A 6453-nucleotide genomic window follows, 5' to 3' on the forward strand; every position below is an offset into this window, starting at 1 on the left:
CAAATCAAGACATAATTATTAGTTAGTAACCAATCTGAGATCGATAGAGAAAACAATTTGGTACGTACATAGGTTTCATTCCTGGCATTCTCATTTGTAAGCTCATACGACAAGGATGTAAGCTCATACGGCAGGGCTGTTATTGGATGTTTTTGTTTAAAACATTAAATACATGTAAAAGTTATGCGAAGAAATTTAATTAATAACAATGGCGTATGTAGAATTTTGTGCTTGCAATGGTGCATATGCATGTTACGATGAGTTAAATATGGTTTCCTAATCAACTTTGACTTGAATATGATGACATGTATTGTCTCCCCAGTCTTACATGCATCAATGATGCTAGATGGTGATTGACTACAATCTTGTCCGATTAAAACTTAACTGTACTTATCCTTTTTCCAATTCTTTATATTTTGTCTCACATATTTTGGCTACGCACATAAATTGTGAGAGTACTTGTAATTTCCCCAATCAAAACAAAGAAGAAAAAATCGGAAGTAGCACGATGCTTCAAAAAAAAGAGGAAGTAGCATGGTTGGCACTCCATCTTTAAGCAAGGACAATGGCACTAATGCATTTTTTTTTTTGATCAATTAATTTATGGTGTCAAGTAAACGGGAGGAAATTGATATCAAATGGTTAATACACTGTAATCGATCATCCGCTAAATATATCCATCATAAATCTTCACCATGTAACCATATAAGCCATTGTAGTTTAAATATCCTTTGACAGCAACCACCAAAAAGATTCAAGAACATAAACAACCAAGTAAGAATAGAAATATTAACAAAGAATGAAAATATTAGAATGAAAGTTTGTATTGACAACAACTGTGTGAGGTTTTTCTACAATCATTGGATTGAGTATCTCCATAAGAATGAAAATTTTAGAAGTTGCAGTAACTGTCTTGAATATCATAGTAACAAAAGGGAATGGATATAATTTTTAAATAATGGATATTAGTGACAACAAAAGTATAATTCTTTACCGTGAGATTTTCCCATGATTTTTCAGCTAGCATTAGAACTTAAGTTGTACGTCAAGAAACCCTTATAACAATAAAAATTCTTGCGAAAAAATAAATAAGAAAAACAATTAGATAAGTAAACCAAAAGAATTAGGGTTCACCGGTAGAATTTTGTTGTTCATCAAGTGCAAAGAAAAAGCGTACCTGCAAAATAAAACAATAAAACAAAAGAGTTAGGGCTTGTAGTCAAATAAATAAAAAGCCAAAAAGAAAAGGGTTTGAGTTTACCAATAGCAAAAATCAAAGATTGTTAATGCAAAATAAAACCAACCCAAAAATCATTAGAACAAAATCAATAATGAAGAACATATACCACGATTTTGCTTCTTTTCAAGCATTTTATATAGAGATTCGCCAGACCAAGAAATTCCATGAGAAAAATTTACATCGTTACTCTAGAAATTCCATAAGAAATATTGTATAAGAAAACAATATCCGCCGATATCAGATTTTGGATTCCCAAATTTACTCGTTGCTACATATTTGTCTAAAAAATATTGAGCATGTTTATATATTTGGCTAAAAAGTATTGAGCATCTTTTACTAATAGAAATTTTTCAATTTTATTTTATTTTTATTTATGGAAAATTATATTAGATTTTTGGATATCCAAATTTATTAATTGCAATATGTTTGTTTAAAAAATAATTTATGTTCATATTAGCACAATACATGAAACTATATCTGCAAGCCACTAACCATCAAACAATCCTATTGATCGGTTAAAAACACATCAAAATATGGTCTTGAGAATCACCCATGTGATGGCTCCACATCAAAATGCCAAAAATAAGAAGGATAAGAAGAAAGAACATTTGGTGGTGGCTCTCTCTCATCGCATGTCGTTTTTCTGGGTCCTTTTGGGGTTGTTTATTTTGACTAATAGATAGATTTGGTTCCTGCAATACATATATATACACCAAGAATTAAAAAAGACAAAGAGATTATACCAATTTTTCGATGAATACACCAAAATTTAATAGAGACAAAGAGATTATACCAATTTTCCCATGCAAACATCATTATGTATGCTATTAAAATAACATTTGCATTGTCAAAGGATTTCTGCAAAACAAAATAGATGCAAATCAGACAACAAAACATAGATCAAAAAGAAAAAATAATTAAAAAAGAGAAGCGAAGGAAAAAACTGGATTAAGCATTTTGATCGAATGCTTTTATAATAGTGACACCAATAACTAAACCCATAAATAAATAAAATTTATTTTGGATATGATATAATTCAACGTCTAAAAATATCCAAAATTCCTTTACTTTTCATGGCAATCTCAAGCCATGAAAATCATAATATATAAGATTCTTAACTATTGTATTAAAGTTTTTCCAATTATATCTACTTAACGTATCTTTTTAGTGCACTCACTATTTTCTAAATTAGCAATATTAAGTAAATTTGCAATAATATCACAATATTATCGAATAAATAATATTTCTTATTCACTTCAAAACATTTATACAGTTTTATATTTATGGATAGCCATCATATTTTTGAATAGTCAGAAAAACATTGCTCTTATTTTACCCAATAAGGAAAATTTTGTTATTATTATTATTATTTTATGTTTCCTTTTATGAAATGATCAATAATAAGAAAAATAATATTGAAACTTGCGTCTATCGCAGTTTTTACTAACGTTTTTTCCTTTCGTTCTCATAGTTTTTCTTATTTTCATTAATGTGTCCATCACGATTTTATATTAATGATTTTGTATTTCAATTACTTGATAGGATTGACAATTGGGTTTTTTTCGCGGAAAAGAAAGTGCGCAACGATTAACTGGTAAGTATTCACGACTCCATGTATTTTGATTTTGTATTTTAATTGCTGATTTAAATTTGTTTCAAGCTTTTTTATCGGAAATTTAATTGTAAATTGCAATTAGAATTGTTTAATTATTAATAGATTTGAATTGTAATTAGGATTAATTAATTAACAAAGTGTAATCGAACGATGGACATTGGATTTTTTTTAATTTTGTGATCGATTAATTATTCTTGATGAAATCATGATGAACAGTGTATATTTTGATGTGATTTTATTTTTATTTAAGAATTTAAATTTAGTTATAATTAGAATTCAATATATTCTAGTATATATATCTTATAACGTTGTGAGATTTTTTATAGGATTTATAATTGTTAAAGGTAATAATTATTTTTGTTTGTTATTGGCCAAGATATATATTTGTGGGTTAAAAATATTTTTTCCAAATTTTACTGGTAAATTTTTTAAAATATTACCAAAAACAAAGAAGTGGTGGGGCCAGAATCAACCAGAAGCTCCGATTAACCACGTCGCTCGAAAAAACTCTGTTTTGTGAGATTTTTTTAAGGATTTATAGTTGTTAACGGTAATAATTATTTTTGTTTATTATTGGCCAAGATATATATACGTGGGTTAAAAATATTTTTTTCCAAATTTTACTGGTAAATTTTTTAAAATATTACCAAAAATAAAGAAGTGATGGGGCCAGAATCAACCAGAAGCTCCGATTAACCACGTCGTTAGAAAAAACTCTGTTTTTATATAGAGAATATATACATTATTAATGATAATTAAATTAAAAATTATTTATAAATAATTAAATATAATTTTTTAAAGAAATTCAATGTTTCAGGAATAATTTTGCCAGCAAATAATATATTAATAAATAAACATTTTAAAGAAATAAACATTTGAAAAATGAGTGATTACCAATTTCATCCATAATGATGCCAAACACATTAATTTAGAAGGATGGAAGGTAGGAGTTTGAATTCTAGAGATACGTGTATTAGTTGTTGGACGATTTGCCCGAAAATCCTACTCGAGTGTGGACGATATATAATACTGTAGACCCTAAATAACTAGTCACGGGCATGTAAGAGCAACTGCAGTGGTGCGATCAAAACCAAAGATCAAAGATCAAAAAAAAGACCAAAATTTGGGTTTAGTCCGTGTTGTGACGCAACGGTACATGATTAAAATTTCATCAGGCGGACTTTAAAAGTCCGCCTCATTTTCTTTTTGTAAAATTTCATCAGGCGGACTTTAAAATTCCGCCCCATTTTTTGTAAATTTCATCAGGCGGACTTTAAAAGTCCGCCCCATTAAAATTTCATCAGGCGGACTTTTAAAGTCCGCCCATTCTTTGCAACTTTCATCAGGCGGACTTTAAAAGTCCGCCTCATTCTTTTTTTTTTATTTAATTAAAATTTCATCGGGCGTAATTTAAATCTCCGCCCGTTAACAAGCGTACTTTAAATTTACGCCCAGCAACAAGCGTACTTTAAATTTACGCCCGACTATATTAGAATTTGGGATTTGGTCGCGACCATATTTGGTCTGGAATTTGATCTTTGGTTGGGATTTGATCTTTACTCCGTCCCACTGTGTTACGATCTCATCCCAAATTTTTGGTTATAATCGCCCACTGTGGATGCTCTAAAGTGATAAGTGTTTGGAGGCAGGGTGTTGAGTCTTTTTTAAAGGGAATCAAAGTATGACGACTAGGGGTGCACATACCCTATCCATATCCGCCAACCCTACCCTACCCGCCAGTTTTTTAACCGTATCCTATCCTATCCACTATTTGGCGGGTAGGGTGGCGGGTAAAGATTTTCTTAACCGCCAGTAAACGGGTAGGGTGGCGGGTATAGGCCATATCCTACCCACCCTACCTAGAAATGCACATACCCTACTCCTACCCGCCAACCCTACCCTACCCGCCAGTTTTTTAACCGTATCCTACCCTATCCATTATTTGGCGGGTAGGGTGGCGGGTAAAGATTTTCTTAACCGCCGGTAAACAGGTAGGGTGACGGGTATAGGTCATATCCTACCCACCCTACCCGTTGTGCAGCCCTAATGACGACCATAATATACGTAAGCAGGTTCAGGTCTCGATATATGTTTGCGTGGGTGCAGCAGGATTCTCCACTTCCTCACTCCACCCCCATGCATCTTCGATGTAGTGTACATACATATCTTCTTGCCCTTTCTTTCTATGAATATAATAATAGGTTGATGCCCCCACATGCCACGGGCTTGAGTTCAGATTTTGCCAACTAGTTAGTGGAAATTGTTTTAAAATTCTTGTCCCAAGGTAACAGCAGACTTTCTACTTTTTGCTCAGAAGTTCCAGGGATGGAGTTCCGAGCATTCATTACATTTTTCATCCCACTGTTAAAAATAGAACGTTTTGTTGCATATATTACATCATTTTTCATAACCAAAGTAAAATTCTGGACTAAATAGTTTATTTCAAATTCTTTTGTGTTTCCAAAATCTTCACTAATCGGGAAACATTGTTGACCTGATCACCTAAATCTTACGAAATTACATAAAGTTTACAGTGACACGGAAGAATACAAACGCCAAAAGTTTTGAATTCAACCACTTATGCATTCCGCTCATCGTCCTTTTTCCCTAAATTAGACCCAATTAAGCTTCAGGTGTATTTAAACCCATCAATTGAAGTGGCATCCCGAAGAACTTCATCAAATAATCCAATCTAACACTACAACTTGTTCAAATGATGCACCCATACAAACTTTTCAAAACATGTCCAGTCCAGTCAAACGATATATCTCGATAATATAAACTCCTTATCGGCTAATTCAAACACCACAAACTTTTTTCATTATAGAAAAAAATGCATTCAAAGGAAATAAGTACGCCCTTCAATTTCTCATTCCGGTTGTTGATACGATGCGGGAGCCTATGCTAGCTGGCTGTTGGTTGCTATCCCGTAATACCTCACCTTGGTTGCTATCCTATAATATTCCTTTCTTGGCACAGATTCCTGATTTTAATCGATTTCCTTTTTTTTTCTTTTTGTTATGTGTAAACGATATCCTTTTTTGATATGAATTCCCTTTTAAGGGTTTCTTGTACTCCCTTCAATTTTACATTATGGTTGTTGATACGATGCGGGAGCCTATGGTAGCTGGATGTTGGTTGCTATCCCGTAATACCTCACCTTGGTTGCTATCACGTAATATTTCCTTTTTGGCACATACTTTAACCGATTTCCTTTTCTTCTTTTCTTGGTGTGTAAACGATTTCCTTTTTTGATATGAATTCCCTTTTAAGGGTTTCCCGTTTTTAGAGTTTGATTTTTCTTTTAATTAAATTTGTTTTATGTAACGTTTTTTTTTTTTTGAGCAACTCTGACCAGATGCATTGCATTTGTTTTTTGTTTTTTTTCCCTCATACATTTACTATTAAGTTACCGGCTGCTCTGTTGCACTATTGGGTTTTGGGATTTCTATCTCACACAACTGTATTGAGATTAATTTCATTATTTTGTATATATACTTGTACAAATACATTGAATGAGTGAAGATCCTAATACTATAATTACATCAAGAGAATTAAGTTTGTTCCTATAGATAAATCAAAGAAATTAAAACTAATT

At 31.9% G+C, this 6453-nt stretch overlaps 1 non-coding gene across 1 annotated transcript; it reads left to right on the forward strand.

Annotated features, from left to right (window-relative positions):
- The first annotated feature begins 293 nt into the window (after nucleotides 1-293).
- LOC113285042 lies at nucleotides 294-376 on the forward strand. The gene has a single exon (XR_003328555.1). It is a non-coding gene; the product is annotated as a small nucleolar RNA U31b (small nucleolar RNA).
- The last annotated feature ends 6077 nt before the right edge of the window (nucleotides 377-6453 follow it).

Source organism: Papaver somniferum, chromosome 5 (genome assembly GCF_003573695.1).
Source record: "Papaver somniferum cultivar HN1 chromosome 5, ASM357369v1, whole genome shotgun sequence".
NCBI classification, from domain to species: domain Eukaryota; kingdom Viridiplantae; phylum Streptophyta; class Magnoliopsida; order Ranunculales; family Papaveraceae; genus Papaver; species Papaver somniferum.